The sequence below is a fragment of the Bubalus kerabau genome, chromosome 1 (assembly GCF_029407905.1).
Source record: "Bubalus kerabau isolate K-KA32 ecotype Philippines breed swamp buffalo chromosome 1, PCC_UOA_SB_1v2, whole genome shotgun sequence".
Classification (NCBI taxonomy): domain Eukaryota; kingdom Metazoa; phylum Chordata; class Mammalia; order Artiodactyla; family Bovidae; genus Bubalus; species Bubalus kerabau.
This window is the reverse complement of record NC_073624.1, coordinates 17,269,685-17,290,310: the sequence shown is the minus strand read 5'-3', so window position 1 is coordinate 17,290,310 and position 20,626 is coordinate 17,269,685. Positions and strand designations below refer to the sequence as shown.

Here is a 20,626-nt window from a genome sequence, read left to right as displayed (position 1 = left end):
AGGCTTGCATCTTCCCAGAAACAGAACACTAAATTCCTTAACTTGGTACCTGATCTTTGATGTTCAGACTGTCTCTCCCTTTGCTGCAAACTTGTAGATAACCTAACTTCCCTTCCTGTCAGCTTGGAGCAGTTTTCTCAGAGCTACCGAGATACTGTCTCCAGGACTTAGAGTCCTAAGCATTCCCACCAAATAAAATAACTCTATAAGGTTCTGACTATATTTTCTGGTCAGCAAATTCATCTTGCTAGGAAGGAGACTGTGAATGTGGACCAAGTTTAGATGCTTTTTCTAAGTAAGAGTGACCTGGAGCATTTGTGATCCCAGGCAAAGTCTCATTAGCCTTTGAAGAAGGTGAGAAAACAGGGCAGTGCACTCATCGTGTATTTCCTTTGAGGAAAATGGTGTTTGTGGACCAACCATCTAAAAGCATTTGACATGGAACTTGGTAATTATTAACAAAGCAAAAGAAAAAGTTACTTTAATCAGAATATTTCATTTTGAGCAATTTCCATATAACACCATCACAGGTCAGCCTCTATTGAAATACAGGCAATTAGAATATCTGACAGAGAAGGCGATGGCACCCCACTCCAGTACTCTTGCTTGGAAAATCTCATGGACGGAGGAGCCTGGTAGGCTGCAGTCCATGGGGTTGCTAAGAGTCTGACACAACTGAGCGACTTCACTTTCACTTTTCACTGTCATGCATTGGAGAAGGAAATGGCAACCCACTCCAGTGTTCTTTCCTGGAGAATCCCAGGGACGGGGGAGCCTGGTGGGCTGCCATCTATGGGGTCGCACAGAGTCGGACACGACTGAAGTGACTTAGAAGCAGCAGTAGAATATCTGAGGCATCATCTTGTATTTAATACAACATCACAGGAAAGGCACTGTGGATGTTCCTGGGACACTGAGTTCAACATCATCGTACCCAGGGTCCCCTTTCTCCCCCTGGAGTAGGCAGGGGCTCTGTTCTCCTTCCTCAGGATCAGCTTCCTCTCTAGAGACATTTAGAGAACAGCCTGAAAGAGCAAAGAGAAGCATAATTAGAACTGAGACAAAGGAACTGGACAGTGTGTTGGAAGCCTGTTAAACAAGTGGTGATGACAGAGCATCCCTGGGACCCAGGTGTGGGCAGGAGGCTCAGACTATTTCACACCAGCTACAGTGAGGATGGGTCCAGGCCGTCCTCTCAGATCCGGTCCATGTGGTCTCTGGGGCCTCAGTTCATATGGAAATTCTGCATCACAGGAGACCTGTGCTGCAGACTTGTGCTGCATCACAGGAGCTCTGGGAAGATCTGCTTCCAGGCTACACACTAGCAAGGAGATGCCCAGGAACAGTAAGAGCATAACAACAAATTTATATGTTCTCCTCTCACAGCTGACAGATGTGAAATCACAATGAGAGGGAGAGTGGATACAGGGAAAGTCTGAGTTCCTCACTCATAAACCAACTCTGCTCTTAGTTATCTTGACACATGTTCCCAAATGTCCACAAAGAGTATCACAGGTGCATTCACAGATGGCCCCTCCCAGGGACCACACAGGCCCTCAGATGGATAAATACTCTCTTCCAGAGAAAAAGTGTTTTCTCTTGACAACTGAAATATCTGGAGGAAATTAGACCTTAGCTGACCATCAGCTCCGAGTCAATGATCCACCAACATGGCTTAATGTTAAGGCCACCATATACCATAGACTTTGTACATGCCATTGCAACTTTATACACAGAGCTCATCTTAAATTATCAGATGACTCACAAATCTCAATACTGCAATACATTTTTAAAATCTCCGTCTTTCACGTTCAGGGCAGCACAGAGATGTTATCAAAACACTTGTCTACTTTTGGATTTGGTAAATATGCTCAATTAATCTATAAGCTATCTATTTCTTTTGACTACTACGCAATGCTTGTGGGATCTTAGTTCCTTGACCAGGGATTGAACCCAGGCCCTAGCAGTGAATGTGTAGAATCCTAACCACTGGATTACCAGAAAATTCCCTAATCTATAAATTTTAAATATCACAAATAAAATGAAAATTTATGTTGCATTATGGGGACATAAATGCCAAAAGTAGAGTGATTCCTCACCCCACCCCCACCCCGCCCCAAGGAGTCTGACAGCATTAAAGATGGCATATGGTTGAGAAGTGAAGTGTTAGTTACTCAGTTGTGTCTGACTCTTTGCAACGCTATGAACTGTAGCCCACCAGGCTCCTCTGTCCCTTGGATTCTCCAGGCTAGAATACTGGAGTGAGTAGACATTCCCTTCTTCAGGGGCTCTTCCTGACCCAGTGATCAAACCCAGGTCTCCTGCATTGCAGTTAGATTCTTTACCATCTGAGCCATTAGGGTGGCTCATCAAATGCATGAGATTACCCATATTTTGAAACTGCAGAGTCTGGGCATTGAGGAGCTCAAATTCACCTTTTCCAGGACAAAGACCGAAGATTACAGGAGATCAGTTAATCTCCCCACTCACCTGTCTGAGACCTCATCCCATCTTCCTTCTCTGGGAGCACTTCCTCCTCACTCCCCTGAGAATCAGGAGGAGCCCCAGTCACTGGTACCTCTTCACCATCATCGTAATCCTCACCAAGGGCAACAGTCCTCTGATCTGGCACTTCTGAGGGCAGAGCAGGGGTCAGATGAAACCACAATAAGGGGGTTGGTCTGAGAAATACCTAGGATCCTTCTGACCCAGAGTTTCTGAGCTGCTAGAGGCACCAGTCACTCCTTCTTTTAAAAGATCTTTTTCTCTAAGACCATGTTTCATTTTGATGTGTCCATAAACCAAAACATGATTTTACATCTTAATATTTCCTGTTTGAAAATATATATTCCAAAATAACTCTCCTACCATTGAGCGTTACCCTAGTATTCTGACAAATTGTGCTTTACAGAAATTATTTTTATTTTATTTTATTATTATTTTTTTTTTAGAAATTATTTTTAAAACCAGTGTGTGCCTGTTGTGATTCTGGACACTGAGAGCCCTGCCTCAATGTGAGACATCACAGAACAGTCAGAGAAAGGGAAGGACGGACCCCATCTGGCACAAGGGATGCCTCTGGTCCATCAAATGAAGACTGTTCCCCTTGCATCTCGTCTCTATGAGGGAAACTCTCCTCCCCAAAGCCCAGCTGAGGCAGGTCTACCTCTATTACCTGGAGTAGATGTGGAGTCATTGTTGTCCTCACCATCTGACAGGAGGCCTAAAGTGGAGACAAACATCACACAACACACAGAATGACCCTCCCCACACTCACGGGACCTGTGTTAAGGCTGGGAAGGGGCAGACCTGGATCCTGCAGTGTAGATGGGGGCTGGGGGCTCACGGGGCTCTGAGAGGCCATCCTGCCACTTTGGAGAGCTGCCTCTGTAAGCCTGGGGCACACGTGGGGTCTGTGGATGCTGAGAAGATGTTCACAGCCAGTGGGAGGTGACAACCAGAGGTCCCAGGAAGGCGGGCAGAGACACCCACCTGGGCTGCCCAGAAGACCCTCCTTCTGAGTCACAAGGTAACCGAGCTCCTCATACACAGCTTCAGCAAGAGCATCTTCATAGCTGAATAAGGCTGAGAGATCCCCTAGCAGGTCAGAGATTCTGCCCCAGACACCCCGATCCAGCAGACCCACCTTCATCTCCCCTATGCTCACACAGAGGCTGCCTGGACCTCAGCATCATCTCTTACCCCATGCACCGTGTTGGCACCTTCTCTCCTCATCTGACCTGAATCCACAGCTCAGCCCTGACTCTTTCTGGTCTCACAGGAGAGGTCATGACATATGAGAGTTCACACCCCAGTCCTAAGAACCTCTGTATGTTCAGCCCTTAGAGCTCAGCACAGAGCACGTGGAGCCCTACAGACTCAGAACAGAGACCTGGCCCAGGTTCCCCTCCTCACACCTGCCCCATCTCCTGCCTGCACACACTCTCCCTGGTCCCCAGTTCCCCCTGCAGCCCACCTCTGAGCTCTGCTCTCCATCTGAGCAGTTGAGTCACCAGAATGATGAGGACCAGGAAGAGAAGAGACCCCAAGATGAGGCAGAGGACCCCAGGCAGGGAGAAGATGCCAGGGAGAGGATTTGAGGCTGGTAAGGAAAGCAAGGCAACAGGGTGTGAAGAAGGCCCTGGGCACAGAGAAACCCCCTGTACCAGCATTTCTGGGCGCTCTGGATGATGGTGTCCTAGCCTCAGACACAAATATACTAATAGTGACTGGGCTCCTCCAGGTCTCATCCTGAGACAAGTCAACTCCACTCCAGCCAGCGTGGCCCCGAGGCAAAGCTGGGGATTGTCAGGGAGCTGCCCTGCCGGGACAGCCTCTGAGGACCCAGCTCATCCCTTCTCCTTGGGCATCAAACAGTCCTGAGACCCGCACCTCACTGATGAGGAGCAACACTCAGGGGCAGGTAGGAGAATGGGAGAACTTTAGAATCTGCACCACCGGAACTAGACTCTTGGATCCTGGGCCTGAGAAACATGTGGCCCTGGGAACCAAGGCAGGGGCATTCCCCAACATAATGCCCCGGCTCCTTCCCAACAGCCAGGACTCCTCAGGCTCTTTCAACTCCTGAGTTGTCAGAGAACCTACAGAACAGGTTACCAGAATCTGAGTATTCTCCCCTGTCCATGGATGGACCACAGTACCTGCTGTAGTTGGGGACAATGTTGTCCTCGCACCTAAAGAGAAAAACAGGAAATTGGGTAAATGGAATTGGCCAGATCACAGGGCAACCCATTTTTCCCTCCTGAGCCCTGAAATCACCACCTCAGTCTCCATGACATCAGTGTCCAGTCCTCCCAGCTTCACTGTGCTAGATCAGAGCCCCAGCACCCAGACACTCTCTGAACATAAACTCCCCACCACCCCCGGTCCAGCCCGCTGTCCCCATGCTGCCCAGCTCACCCAGGGTGGACCCTGAGCCCCTCACTCACCAGAGCACCTCACACCAGCATCCTCCTCGTGCTTGCAATCGCTCTGCCCCCAGGGCTCCACAGCACAGTCCCACAGGGAAGACTCCCGACCCCCGCACTGCACCTCATCCAGCCAGATGCTCCCATTTCCAGGGCCAAATGCTGCAGACCGCACGGCTTCCAGGGCCTGGCCACAGCCCAGCTGCTGACACACCACCTCGGCCTCTGCCAGGCTCCAAGAGTCATCGCACACGGTGCCCCAGGAGCCGCTGTGCCAGACCTCCACCCGCCCTGAGCACTCGCTGTCTCCTCCCCTGAGCCGGAGCTTCTCTGTGTCTGAAAAGGCAGCAGCCCCTCCTTTGACTGCCCTGGTGGGAGGAAGGAGCCCCTGGGAGCCACAGGGGAGGGGGCAGGCTGATGTACCTGTGCAGGGGGCAGCAGTTGGACAGCTCTTGGGTCTTTTTCCTGCACACAATGGGGAAACAGTGGATCAGGGACAGCTGGGGGTGGTCCTGTCCCCTCATAAGATTATCTAAGGTCTGACTCAATGCAAATGACATGTGAAAACACAGGCTCATTATCTCCTGGTCTGAGACATTCAGTGCATGTGATCATCAGCTGAAATAACTGTAACTGTTCATCATTTATTGGTCTCCACACCCCACAACAAATACAAATACACACAGACACAGGCACATAGATATTTTGTAGACTCAGCTCAAAATCATCACTTAGATTGGAAAGCATAAATCACTCTAAGAACATCCTTCAGGGTTGAGACAGACACAGAAACAGACAGTAAGTCACCTGCACACGAGATATAGTCTTCCTCCTTTGGAGAGCAGGAACTGTATTTCCAAGGGTCAGAAGGACACTGCCAGAGACAGGTGTCAGTTTTCTGACACTGGATTCCATCTACCCACCGGGGTCTAGAACCTTCTCTAAGAGCAACAAAAGTGTCGAGGGTTCCACTGTCCCCACAGCCAAGCTGTCTGCAGATCACAGACACAGTGATGTCATCTATGGGTTTACGGCAGATACTGCCCCAGGTCCCATTGTAAAAAACTTCCAGCCACCCAGCACACTGCTGGTCCTCGCTCACCATCCTGAGGGACAGGCACTCTAAGATTGAAAGAGAGGAGACAGGACACAGTGAGCACTCCGCTCAGGGCTCTGGGTCATCCTCTCTCCCAGAAACTGTGACCATACATCCCTGACCCAACTGCAGAGATGCCCACTAGTTGACAAAGACTATTGAGAGGGTAACAGGAAGGAAGGCCAGGGGTCTCCAAACGGAGGAAATAGCCTGCAAGTGTCAGACATTTTTATCTCTCTTAAGCAGCAGGAGGAAACAAAGTAGTGATATTTTTTCCTTCTCTATACAAATTTAAAAGGAGGTTTTTCTTAAAATACTGTGTTGCCATAATGACACCTGGTTTCTCCTGAAGTTAACTATTCTCAAACCTAGAGATAACCAATGCCTTTTTCTTATGGAAATGTTGTCTTAAGCTTGCAGATGACACCACTCTTATGGCAGAAAGTGAAGAGGAACTAAAAAGCCTCTTGATGAAAGTGAAAGTGGAGAGTGAAAAAGTTGGCTTAAAGCTCAACATTCAAAAAACAAGATCATGGCATCCGGTCCCATCACTTCATGGGAAATAGATGTGGAAACAGTGGAAACAGTGTCAGACTTTATTTTTGGGGGGCTCCAGAATCACTGCAGATGGTGACTACAGCCATGAAATTAAAAGATGCTTACTCCTTGGATGGAAAGTTATGACCAACCTAGATAGCATATTCAAAAGCAGAGACATTACTTTGCCAACAAAGGTCCGTCTAGTCAAGGCTATGGTTTTTCCTGTGGTCATGTATGGATGTGAGAGTTGGACTGTGAAGAAGGCTGAGTGCTGAAGAATTCATGCTTTTGAACTGTGGTTTTGGAGAAGACTCTTGGAAGTCCCTTGGACTGCAAGGAGATCCAACCAGTCCATTCTGAAGGAGATCAGCCCTGGGTATTCTTTGGAAGGAATGATGCTAAAGCTGAAACTCCAGTACTTTGGCCACCTCATGTGAAGAGTTGAATCATTGGAAAAGTCTCTGATGCTTGGGGGGATTGGGGGCAGGAAGAGAAGGGGACGACAGAGGATGAGATGACTGGATGGCATCACTGACTCGATGGACATGAGTCTGAGTGAACTCCAGGACTTGGTGATGGACAGGGAGGCCTGGCGTGCTGCGATTCATGGGGTCGCAAAGAGTCGGACACGACTGAGCGACTGAACTGAACTGATGCTAATATACTATGCATTTACCCCAAGCTCTGTCTTCAAGTTGCTTCCGCCTCTTGGCTCAGAACCTACTTGGCAAACCAGTATGTTATACTCAGATATTGTTCCTCTAATCTATGTAAATGAAACAATTTGTATGGTGGTCTGCCCTTCTTCAAGATTCAAGTTAATCATTTTATGGCCCAGGATAAACCATTTGGTGCCAAGATTATCCCAAAATGTATCTTATGGGTGAGGGGCCTGGTGCCATTCTGAATTTTAAGACATTCCTTTCTTTCAATAACAGACTGCTAGTGACTATAGAACATCCAGTTGAAGACTAGCAGGGGGGTACTCTTTCTGCCCCCTTCTGATAACTGTCAGAAACTTTCTATATCTCCTTTATACTTTAATAAAACTTTATTACACAAAAGCTCTGAGCAATCAAGCCTTGTCTCTGGCCCCGGATTGAATTCTTCTCCTCCGGGGCTCAAGAATCTTGGCGTCTTTGCACGATTCAACAACAACCTTTCAATATCATTGCCTCACTTCTACCTGACTTTGTCCATTTGTGTCTGCCTTTCTATTTCTACCACGATGAGGTAGTGGATACAAACAGAGAAAGACCTACCAGGGCACCTGCGGGATGGAGAACTGACTCCTGCCTCCTGAATAAAAACTCTAAAACGGTTTGTGGATGGAATGTGATGTGGGTATTTGGGGAGGGAAGCAAAATAACGGAGCCACAAATGTCCACATACCAACCCTTAGTACCTGTGAATAGGTACCTGACGTGGCAAAAGGAACTTTACAGATGTAACAAACTTAAGGACCTTGGGATGTTTAGACCCCAGTTTAAACACCTCCTTAGCTGCACTATCCTTAGAAATGGACAACCTTTCCAGTTCCAGTCAGAGGGAAATGTAAGTGAGGAAGAATGGTCAGAAGAGGCACTGTTGTTAAAGAAGAAAGACCCAAGCCAAGGAATGAGACCACACAGAAACCAGGAAAGGCTGGGAAAGGGGTCCTCCAGGAAGAATGCAGCCCTGTGGACACTGGGGTGTTGGCCCACAGAGACCCTCATCAGACTCCTAGCACACAAAACTGAACAGAGTAAGTCTGTGCTTTCATTACATCATCCACAGGATCTCCAGACTGTACTACCACAGGGAACTGGAGAGAGAGCCCTGCTTTCATGTGGAAACTGTCAGAAACGGCTCTGCCAGGAAACAGTACTGAGACAAAAGGACCACAATCTCAGCTGCTGCAGGAGGAAGTGAAAGCACCTCGTCTTCTCGTCTGCTGGAAACACAGGCCCCATGGGAGGAAGCCTCCTTCTCTAGTCCTTTCAGCATCTCTCCCTCAGGGCTCAGATCTCCGTCCTCCAGAGCCCCACCCCTCCCCCAGCCTGTGGACAGTGTGGAGTACTGACCAGAACAGATGACCCCCGCGTCCTCCTTGTGTCTGCAGTTGTGCCGCCCCCAGCCCCGGGAAGGACACCTCCACACGTGGGACTCCTTTCCTGTGCAGTTCAGGTCGTCCAGCCAGATGGGCCCTGATCCCGCCCCAAAGTGAGCAGACCTCGTGGCATTGAGGGCTTGTCCACAGCTCAGCTGCTTACACACCACGTGGGCATCATCCAGGATCCAGCCGTCATCACAGATGGTGCCCCAGGAGCCCTGGTCAAGGATCTCCACTCTCCCGGCACAGTGACCGCCCCCATCAACCAGGCGGATCTGTCTGCTGTCTGAGGAGAGAGAAATGGGACAATGGGGTGGTGACGGGTGGTGAGGGGGGCTAGGGGACAGTGGGTAAGAAGGGTCTTCTGTCCTGTGGGACCCTCACCTGAGCAGTAGGGGGCGCTCTCCTCTGAGGCTTCAGAGCCTGCTGGTTCGGACACGGAGTCATTGCACTGGGGAAGCACCTGGGTCTGGTTTCCTGCAGAAACACCAATGATCAGAAGGCTGGGAGGGTTGACGTAAAGAAAACTAAATTAAGGTTAAAAAATTACCTAGCAGTGGAGCCTGAAATGAAAGCTGTGGCATATCCGTAAAGTTATCATAACTTTAGTATCCACTTTCTCCATGGAGAATTCTGCTTCTGACAGTGCCATAATTTGGGTCTAAGCCAAGTGTTGCACTAAGAATGAGTTGAATAAGGTGTGTTACTCCTAAATCTATCCCTAAGTAGAAGATGCAAAACAAAATCCTTTCTGAAGAATTTCTACAATTTTTCATCTTCAGTGTCTATCATTTAAACAACCCTTATACAAAAGAGATTTCTTGGAAACTCAAGAGGCAAAAGGAAACATTGGAAAGAATATCCCAGGGTATCCAGCCATTAGAGTTACCAGAGAGAGAATTTATTTTATTTTGTTAATTTATTATTCTTATTACTGGAAGATAATTGCTTTACAACGTTGTGTTAGTTCCTGCTGTACAACAACGTGAATCAGCCAAAAGTACACATATATACCCTCCCTCTCAAGCTTCCCTCCCACCCCATCCACCATCCCACCCTTTTAGGTCATAACAGAGCATCTAGCTGAGCTCCCTTGTGCTATATAGCAGCTTCCTGCTACCATCTGTTTCACATGTGACAGTGAACACATGTCAGTGCTACTGTCTCAATTCATCCTGCCCTCTCCTAACCACTGCAGTGTGTTCCCATCTGTTCTATAGGTCTTCATCTCTATTTCTACCCTGAAAATAGGTTCACCTGTACCCTTTTTCTAGATTCCATTGACAGAGAATTTAAACAGCCATGATTAAAATGCTCATAAAATTAATTCACAAGATATGTATCTTGGCAAGGAAATGATTACAAAAACAAAAATTCTAGAGATAAAAAACTTAATAGCTGGAATTAAGAACTAGAGAATGAGTGTATCTCAGTGTTAGATCAGCATAAGGTAGAAAGAGTACAATGAAAGATCAGAGGACAAATATTCCTCTATTTAGAAATGCTGGTCACATGGTAAGTGTCCCAGTTATCGTGCTATAAAACAAATTCCCCCCAAAACTTAGCAACTAAAGCAAAACATATATACTTCAGTTTGCTTATGATTTCCTGGGTGTAATCTGAGAAAGACTCAACTTGGCAGTTCTGTCTTGGGGTTTTTCATGTGGTTGCACTTAGATGTCATCTGGGGCTGAAGTTTGCTGAGACTTGACTGAACTGTGGTTAATAACTGTGGAAATTCCCTGAAGTATTTTAGAGATAAAGGGACATCATTTCTGCAACCTAATTCAGAAAGAGTTTACATATTTAGGGACAAATGGAACAGAAGGGGGACAGACAGAAAAAGAGAGGGAGACAAAGAGATAAAGATTAAAGCAAAATAGGACTTCCAATTCAAGATGGCAGAGTAGAAAGAGTGAATATGAAACAGAAAAAGTGAAACATGCTAGATAAAAGTAAAAGATCATGTTTCACTTTTTCTATTTCATATTCAGTGCTCCCATTTCATTTAGTTTATGTTCTCCAATTTCTCCATCTCTTCTTTTTTTTTTTTTGATGTTCTTACTCAAGCCTTTATCAAGTGTAGTAGAAAAGCTTTTGTACACATATATAATTATATAATATGTATATTTTAGAAAACATACATTTTTGCCTAACTAAAAAGTTTATGACATTTTGATTCCATTTGTTTGACTTAGTATGAATAGAATGCTAGATTTCTAATTTAAAAATAGATATGCAACAAGTAACAGTGGTTTACTGTACAGCATAGGGAACTATAGTCAATATCTTGTAATAAGCTATGATGGAAAATAATTTCAAAAATAATGATGTGTGTTTGTGTAACTGAATCACTTTGCTGTGCACCTGAAACATTGTAAGTCAACTACACTTCAATAAAAAATATGTATTTAAAATATATGTATTTTTTAAAAAGATTAAAGCAAAATACTAACACTGGGAAATCCAGGTAAAGGTCATCTGGGAATTTTTATATTATTCTTACAACTTTTATGTAAGTCTCAAAAAAAATATTAAAAGGTGAAACAAGTCCAAAAAATTCATTCTTAGGACACTTTTACACACAAGAAAACATGAATAGAATCAAAAACAAAATGCCTAAGAGAAAACCTAGTAGAAGATGGGCAAAACCTCTGAGAGAAATTCAAAACCTAACTGAATGGAGGGATATATGATGTCAATGAATTGGGAGACTCAAAATTGTTAATCATCCTCAAATTTATACATAGATTCAATCTAGTCACAATCAAAATACATTTAGGCTTTTTTTTTTGGGGGGGGGGTGAAAAGTGACAAGCTGATTCCAAAACTTATACAAAATCCAAAAGGCCTAGAAAGACGAACACAGCTGGCAAGAAAAGAAACAGCATTAGAGGAGTTAAAATCCAAAAGGCCTAGAAAGACGAACACAGCTGGCAAGAAAAGAAACAGCATTAGAGGAGTTAATAAAAAAGTAACACTCATAAATTAAAATCATTGAGACAGTGTAAAGATACAATAATTAAGAAATACAGTATTGAACAGTCTTATGGACTCTGTGGGAGAGGGAGAGGGTGGGAAGATTTGGGAGAATGGCACTGAAACATGTAAAATATCATGTATGAAACGAGTTGCCAGTCCAGGTTCGATGCACGATACTGGATGCTTGGGGCTGGTGCACTGGGACGACCCAGAGGGATGGTATGGGGAGGGAGGAGGGAGGAGGGTTCAGGGTGGGGAACACATGTATACCTGTGGCGGATTCATTTTGATATTTGGCAAAACTAATACAATTATGTAAAGTTTAAAAATAAAATAAAATTATTAAAAAAAGAAAAAAAAAGAAATACAGTGTTGGTGCCAGGACAGACAAGTAATACAATGGAACAGAGTAGACTGTCATAAAGGACAGACACGTGTGCCCTTCTGCTTATGACAAAGGTTACACTGCAATGGGGAAAAGAGGCTGTTTAGTAAAAGATTCTGGGTCAGTTGGACGTCCATATGAATCCTGGAGAAGGAAATGGCAACCTGACCCTTATCTTACACAGATATCAATCCCAGAAGAAATGTACAATTATATGCAAGAGAAAATAATTAAATTTCTATAATATTTCACCATGAAATATCTACCTTTTGAGACACAGATGCAAGAACAGACATTTGGACTCACTGGGAGGAATTGTTGTTGTTGTTCAGTCGCTCAGTCATGTCTGATTCTTTGCAACTTCACGGACTGCAGCACACCGGTCTTCCCTGCGGTTCACCATCTCCCAGAGCTTGCTCAAACTCATGTCCACTGAGTCAGGGATGCTATCCAACCATCTAAACCTCTGCCGTCCCCTTCTCCTCCTGCTTTAATCTTTCCCAGCATAAAGGTCTTTTCTAATGAGCCAGCTTTTCGAATCAGGTGGCCAAAGTATAGGAGCTTTAGCTTTAGCATCTGTCCTTCTAATGAATATTCAGGACTGATTTCCTTTAGGATTGATGGGTTTGATCTCCTTGCAGTCCAGGGGACTCTCAAGAGATTTCTCCGACACCAGAGCTCAAAAGCATCAATTCTTCAGCATTCAGCCTTCTTTATGGTCCAACTCTCACATCCATACATGACTACTGGAAAAACCATGGCTTTGACTATATGGACCTTCGTTGACAAAGTAATGTCTCTGCTTTTTAATATGCTATCTAGGTTGGTCATAGCTTTTCCTTCAAGGAGCAAGTAAGTGTCTTTTAATTTCATGGCTGCAGTCATCATCTGCAGTGGTTTTGGAGCCCAAGAAAATAAAGTCTGCCACTGGTTCCATTGTTTCCCCATCTATTTGCCATGAAGTGATGAGACCAGATGCCATAATCTTCATTTTTTGAATGTTGAGTTTTAAGCCAGCTTTTTCACTCTTCTCTGTCACCTTTATCAGGAGGCTCTTTAGTTCCTCTTCACATTCTGCCATAAATGTGGTGTCATCTGCACATCTGAGGTTATTGATATTTTTTCTGGAAATCTTGATTCCCGCTTGTGCTTCACCCAGCCTGTCATTTCTCATGATGTACTCTGCATATAAGTTAAATAAGCAGGGTGACAATATATGGCCTTGGCGCACTCCTTTCCCAATTTGGAACCAGTCCATTGTTCCATATCCTGTGGTCACTGCTGAGTTTTCCATATTTTCTGGCATATTGAGTGCAGCATTTTCACAGCATCATGTTTTAGGATTTGAAATAGCTCAGCTAGAATTCCATATAGCTTTATTGGTAGTGATGCTTTCTAAAACCCATTTGACTTTGTACTCCAAGATGTCTGGCTCAAGGTGAGTGATTATCTGAGTTATTAAGATTATCTGGGTCATTAAGATTTTTTGTGTAGCTCTTCCGTGTATTCTTGCCACCTCTTCTTAATATCCTCTGGTCTGTTAGGTCCATATTGTTTCTGTCCTATATTGTGCCCATCTTTGCATGAAATGTTCCCTTGGTATCTCTAATTTTCTAGAAGAGATCTCTAGTCTTTCCCATTCTATTGTTTTCCTCTATTTCTTTGCATTCTTCACTTAGGATGGCTTTCTCATCTCTCCTGGATATACCTTGGATCTCTGCATTCATATGGGTATATCTTTCCTTTTCTCCTTTGCTTTTCACTTCTATTCTTTTCTCAGCTATTTGTAAGTCCTCCTCAGACAGCCATTTTGCCTTTTTGCATTTCTTTTTCTTGGGGATGGTTTTGATCACCACCTCCTGTACAACATCATGAACCTCTGTCCATAGTCCTTCAGGCACTCTATTAGATCTAATCTCTTGAATCTATTTGTTGACGGGGGGGATGATTTGAGAGAATACCATTGAAACATATACATTACCATATGCAAAACAGATAGACATTGAGAGTTTGATGTATAATGCAGGGCTCCCAAAGCTGGTGATCTGTGACAACCTGGAGGGATGGGGTGGGGAGGAAGATGGGAGGAGGGTACAGGATGGAGGGGACAAATGGAAGCCTATGGCTGATCCATTCTGATGTATGGTGAAAACCATCACAATACTATAAAGTAGTTATCCTCCAATTAAAATAAATAAATTTTAAAAATAAAAATTACCTTTTAAAGCCAGTTTTCCCTCACCCTCTGCTCTTGGGGGCATTTCACTCCATGAGAATCCTAAGTACCAGCAGCCTTTCCTTCTCTCTTACCTGAGCAGATCACAGAGGCTGTGTTGCCATGGGAACCATCAGGACCACCCAGAGCAGTCACAGGGCAACTCCACAGGAAGGACTCAGCCCCTGAGCAGTGGAATCAGGCTGTTGATATCCGATCACCTCCTTCCACCAAGTGTGGCCCTCCGGGGGTGGAGATGGCCACTCCACAGCCAAGCTGATGACAGACAACAATGGCATTGGCCAGACTCCAGTGGGAGGCATGGAGCACTCTCCATCGTCCAGAAATGTTCATCTCCACCTGCCCCTCACATTGAGAGGAGCCGTTTGTCATGAGCCGGACTTCTGAGTATGCTGAATACGAGATAACAGAATTTCAGAAACATCTCATGATTTCTCACCTGAACAGAGTGTGCAGGGAGGTTAGTCCTGACCTACAACTCACCTGAACAGACAAGTTGAATAGGCTCCACTGTGGTGACAAGTGCCCCCTGGACAGGGCACTCTGGGGCAGGACCAGAACTTAGGCTCCTCCCCCTCACACCTGAACTTTTCAGCCCAGACCCAGCCATCTGACTCTCTGAAGAGCTCATGTCCCAGGACTGACACAGCTTTGCCACACCCCAGCTCTGCACAGATGACTTGGGCAGTGGGGAATGTGAAGTTTCCATTAGACACTGGGATCCAGTCTTCTCCAGAATAAACTTCTACTCACCCTGAGCAGGGTCCATCCTCTCCAACCAGACGCACAAATCCTGAGAGAAACAAATAAATAAACCCACTGCATGTTCATGATCCTGGCTTGGCAACTGGAACATGTCACAGGCAATGGTGTGAAAGCTTTTATTTTCCAGGACTGAGGCATGAACAGAAAATCTGACAGTGTCAGAATTGCATTTTCGTGGGCGAGTTTCGGAAGAGAAATCCAGAAGGATTTGCAGAGTCAGTTTGGAATGGCTGAATTCCAAAAACCTATATTTGATGTTGGTTAGGATGTGAATTCCTCATTTAAGGGTCTGGAAGCTACAGGACCCAAGGAAACTGCACTGCAATGGGCATCAGACTTGGGTGCAGAACTGAACTAACCCAGAGTGAAATAGGTCCTTGGGATTCAAGAGTTTAGAGAACTAAGATCCAGACAAGGTTAGAAGGCCATCTGACATTTCTGGGGCTAGAAGTCCAGGCAGATTTTTCTCAGGAGTCAGTACTCAAGTCACTGATACAAAGAAAATCAATCGAGAGATCTGAGTGCAGGTCAGTCTATAAACAGATTTATGGCTCATGGAAGGAAAGCTAGATATTATAACAAGTCTACTTCTTATGATTCCCATGCTGCTGCTACTGCTGCTCAGTCGCTTCAGTATTGTCCGACTCTGTGTGACCCCATAGAAGGCAGCCCACCAGGCCCCACCATCTCTGGGATTCTCCAGGCAAGAACACTGGAGTGGGATGCCATTTCCTTCTCCAATGCATGAAAGTGAAAAGTGAAAGTGAAGTCGCTCAATCCTGTCCGACTCTTAGCGACCCCATGGACTGAAGCCTACCATGCTCCTCTGTCCATGGGATTTTCCAGGCAAGGGTACTGGAGTGGGGTGCCATTGCCTTCTCCCTATATTTCTCATAATCTCTGATGGTGAGAAATTCCAATAATTTCTTACCCAACTTGAATTCTGAAGAGAAATTGTCCACAGATGAGTTTGAATATGAAGAAAGGTCAGAGTCATAGGAGAAAGGGTTGGTCCTAGCCATCTTTCAAGAAGGCCTAGGATTTACCAATGAACCCAGGAGAGAATGAGTTCTCAGTGGGACTATACAAGATGACTAACTGTGTTGATTAGTTCATATTACTGGTTTTCTTCCAACACATGAGAATCTTAGCAAATGCTATGGAGTGAAGGTAATTTAATGTTTTTAAATTCTATCTATATGCTAAATGGTGCTTCCCAGGTGGCACTAGTGGTAAAGAACCCCCCCCCCCCCCCCGCCAATGCACAAGTTCAATCCCTGGGAGGAGGGCATAGCAACCACTCCAGTATTCTGTCCTGGAGAATCCCATGGATGAGGGAGCCTGATGGGCTACAATTCATAGAGTCACAAAGAGTCAGACATGACTGAAGAGAATTAGAATGCACTCATATGCTAACTGCAAACTACTTTCCTATTTCTTGAGAAATAGTCATCATGCTGTAAAAAAAAAAAAAAAAAAAAAAAAAGGAGAGGAAGAAGAAGAGAAGACAGAGCAAACAGCCATATATAATTTACAGATTTCTACATTACAAAAGCCTCAATATGGATGAAAGAAGGATTTGGGGAAAATATTTGTCCAGCAAGTTTTTAACACATTTTACCCCTGTGCTCCTTCCATCTGCGACCTAACCCTGTTTCCCTTTCCCATTTCTCCCACTGCAGACAAGAGAAAACAATCCTAAGAGCTACAAATGGATGGAAAAGAGACTCTGAAAGGCAAGAACTTCTGTAGGAGTGGAGTGTGGGTGGGGTGAGGGGTAGGTTAAACTGGGAGTGGGAGTATGAAACTGAAAGAGGGAGACTAAGGGAAAGACTCACGACATGATTTGACCTTCAGGGACCACATTTTGGATAGAGGAAAGGAAACCTAATGAAAAAAATAAAATTTCTCATCAGAAAGAACAATTTTTAAATACATTTGCCTGATTTCTGACTGTGCTTATAATTATTTATGTACACAGTGGAATTCTTTCTGGCAAAGGACTCTAATTTCATAAGTATGAGAACATTGAAGGCTCAGAAAGAATATGTCAACAGAATAAAAATCTACTATAGAGAACAGGAGAGAACAGAAAAGACACTATAGAAATTAATGAATCGAAGGACCAGCTTGACCACTTATCCAAGAGGGAATGGTGAGAGCTAGGATGATCTGTTAGCCTTTTGTTACTTACCCACTTTCAACTCCCCAGTCCAGGTTAGGACATCTGGTGTGGTCTGGCTGGGAGTTTGGTCATAGGATACACATTCTAATTAAAATATTTTTACTTAACAGGTTGTTAGTTTCTATATCAATCCCATGAGATTACAAATTTAAAAAGAACAAGAAAGAAATATTTCTTGTATGCTGTTTCATATACCAAGATACATGCTAAACACTCAAATATATGCTGAATAATCAATAAAGTCATATACACATCAGGATAGATACTTCTGAGACATATTATTATTTCTTTTTTATTTTCTACTTGATTTTAAATTTTATATGAAAGGATATGTGTGTGAAAATTGTAAAAAAAATTTGTGCAATAGGAGGCTGGTGTGAGTGGATAAAGGTATTAAATATAACAAAAATACATCCTTGTCTGGTCTCTTGCTGTACAGACCTCCTGTATCCTTAGGCACACGTAGCATCCTCCACACCACACCTGGACCCGCAGTGATGCTCAGAGAACCCCATATGGCCTTTGACATCTCCCATTGCCCTTCTTTTTCCTCTTAGCTACTATAAGTCTCCTCCACCTTCTTCAAAAATTACAGGTGTCCTCTTACTCCTGTTCCTATCAAACAAGCCCCCAAACACAATTCTCTTATATCATTGAAGACATCAGGTATAAAATATAATTTATTACTGTAAAACATAGAAATCCATATTTTATTGCCTATATCTTTGACTTGTCAGTGTGTGGCTAAGTGTTCCTCCAAAATTTTGGTTTATACAGAGGTTTTAAAGAAAAAAAAGAACAGACAATCCTTTCTAGTAACAATGAAAGGAGAACCCAGACTCAGAACATTTCATCCACAACTCTATTGTCCTACCAGTCAAAGAGCTATGAATATTCAAATCTAAATTTTCAAAGGGGACTTGCAATTTAGCACAAATCCATAAGTTCCTCTCTGATTTGTTTGATGATGTCCCCTGTGCCTCCACTCCTACTAACCTAGCACAAAAAGTGTCTCGCACTATATATACAGAAAGGACTCCATCCTGGAAGGTACATCCTCATTCTAGCCCTTTCCTCCCATGGGCTCACTGTGCAAAGCAGGTGCGTGTGGTGATTTGCAAATGTTTCACTCTTCCAAAAGTAAATTATATAAAAATGAGTATCAATTTTTATTGGGATATAGATTAAGCTATATCAGGTAAGATCACTGGAAAAGAAATAGCAGAGACTTGTAAGAGGAAAGTAGCAACAAATGAAGCCCATCAGGAAATCAGTCCTGAATATTCATTGGAAGGACTGATGCTAAAGCTGAAACTCCAATACTTTGGCTACCTGATGGGAAGAACTGACTCCTTTGAAAAAACCCTGATTCTAGGCAAGATTGAAGATGGGAGAAGAAGGGGAAGACAGAGGATGAGATGGTTGGATAGCATCACTGACTCAATAGACATGAGTGTGAGTAAGCTTTGGCAGTTGGAGATGGACCGGGAAGCCTGGCATGCTGCAGTCCATGGGGTAGCAAAGAGTCGGACACCACTGAGGGACTGAACTGAACTAATCACTCATAGATACTTTATGCATTCAAGGAGGATATCTCAGACGTCTCTAGCTTACACATCTATTGCCCTGGTGATCAGACACCAGCTTCCTTGGAGCTTTCTGTTCTTTCAGTCAGTGGGCAATTCACTGATCATACCTAAGCAGATAACTCCTGCATCCTCGTCATGACCGCAGTCGTGCCGCCCCCAGCCCCAGGAAGGGCACTGCCACACGTGGGACTCCATTCTTCCACAATACATATGATCCAGCCAGATGGGTACTGATCCCGCCCCAAAGGGAGCAGACTCCACAGCACTGAGGGCTTCTCCACAGCCCAGCTGCCTGCACACCACACGGGCACCGTCCAGGTCCCAGCTGTCATCACAGATGGTGCCCCAGGAACCCTGGTGAAGGATTTCCACTCTCCCGGCGCAGGGCCCGCCCCCGTCCACCAGGCGGAGCTGTCTGCTGTCTGAGGAGAGAGAAATGGGGCAATGGGGCGCTGACCAGGAGATGAGAAAGATCTTCTGTCCTCTGGGACCCTCACCTGAGCAGATGGGGGCGCTCTCTTCAGAAGCTGACGCTGCAGAGTCATTGCCCTGTGGAACATTTGGATCTGGTTTCTTATGGAAGTGATAAGAGCATAACAAGGATGAAAATGGACAAAAACAGGAAATATTACTACTAGGTAGCCTGAGACAGATGGTGTTACAAGGTCCTATCAGAGTTAACATTCTGATTTGTAGAGCTCTGCACAGAATCTGAGACAGATTTACAGGAAATGTTGGTCTCTCTACCCTGAGGGGTTAAATGAGTTCAGAATCACAGGATTAGGCTGGTAGCTGGATGTATTCTTTATAAGCTACACACTCTTGGTCATTGACTTTAGAGTCAGGCAGTGGCCTCATCAGAAGCCTCGGGGAGCAGCCATGAATCCTCAATCATTAAAATCGTTCTCCTTGGTATAGTCATGAGAACTGAAAAACAAATGGTCTGTGAGACACCATGGTTTACCCTAGAATAGTTCACTTACGATTCTAAGCTTCAAACTCCAGATCTGGATGGATACTTAGTTTCAAAAAGTATAATCTCTTTGAGTAGATTAAACAACCCTGCATGAGAGATGATGTCAGAAGATATTGATTGACATTGGCCAGATTCCACTGGGAATCACAGAATGTAGCTTCTTCTCCCAAATGAATATAATCTCTCCTTGGACTTTGTGTCAGGAATTGCTATTATCTAAAATTTGGAGTTATTTGTTCTCTAGGGGAAAATATGTATTTCTAACTCTCAGAGCAAAAATATGTTATATTCCTGCTTTGAAAGCCTTTGAACAAACAATATTGACAGACACACTGCATTATTCTCTCCTTTGATACATAACCAGTCATGGAAAGAAAGGTTAAATGATGTCTATCACTGTTGTAGTTTAAGTAAGTGAAAAGTAGAGAATAAAACCTCAAATTCTGTACTTCCATGAAGAATGGAAGAGAAAGCAGGCCAATGGACTTGTTAGACACAACTTTAAATGGTGGAAATTTTCTTTAAGTAAAGGTATCATTGGAAAAGACTGATGCTGGGAGGGATTGGGGGCAGGAGGAGAAGAGGACGACAGAGGATGAGAAGGCTGGATGGCATCACCAACCCGATGTATGTGAGTTTGAATGAACTCCAGGAGTTGGTGATGGACAAGGGAGGCCTGGCGTGCTGCAATTCATGCGGTCGCAAAGAGTCGGACACGACTGAACTATTGAACTGAACTGAACTGAAAGGTATCAGACATTTGTGGACACAACATGAACTAAATATGTTAAAATTCTAAAGAGTGGAGATCATGTAATATGTTTCAATGGTAGCCAAGGATCTACAGCTTCT

At 44.4% G+C, this 20,626-nt stretch overlaps 1 pseudogene; it reads right to left on the bottom strand.

Moving 5' to 3' along the window:
• Window positions 1-879: 879 nt before the first annotated feature.
• The window catches only part of LOC129657488 (antigen WC1.1-like), a 60,060-nt pseudogene continuing 40,313 nt past the window's right edge, over window positions 880-20,626 (bottom strand).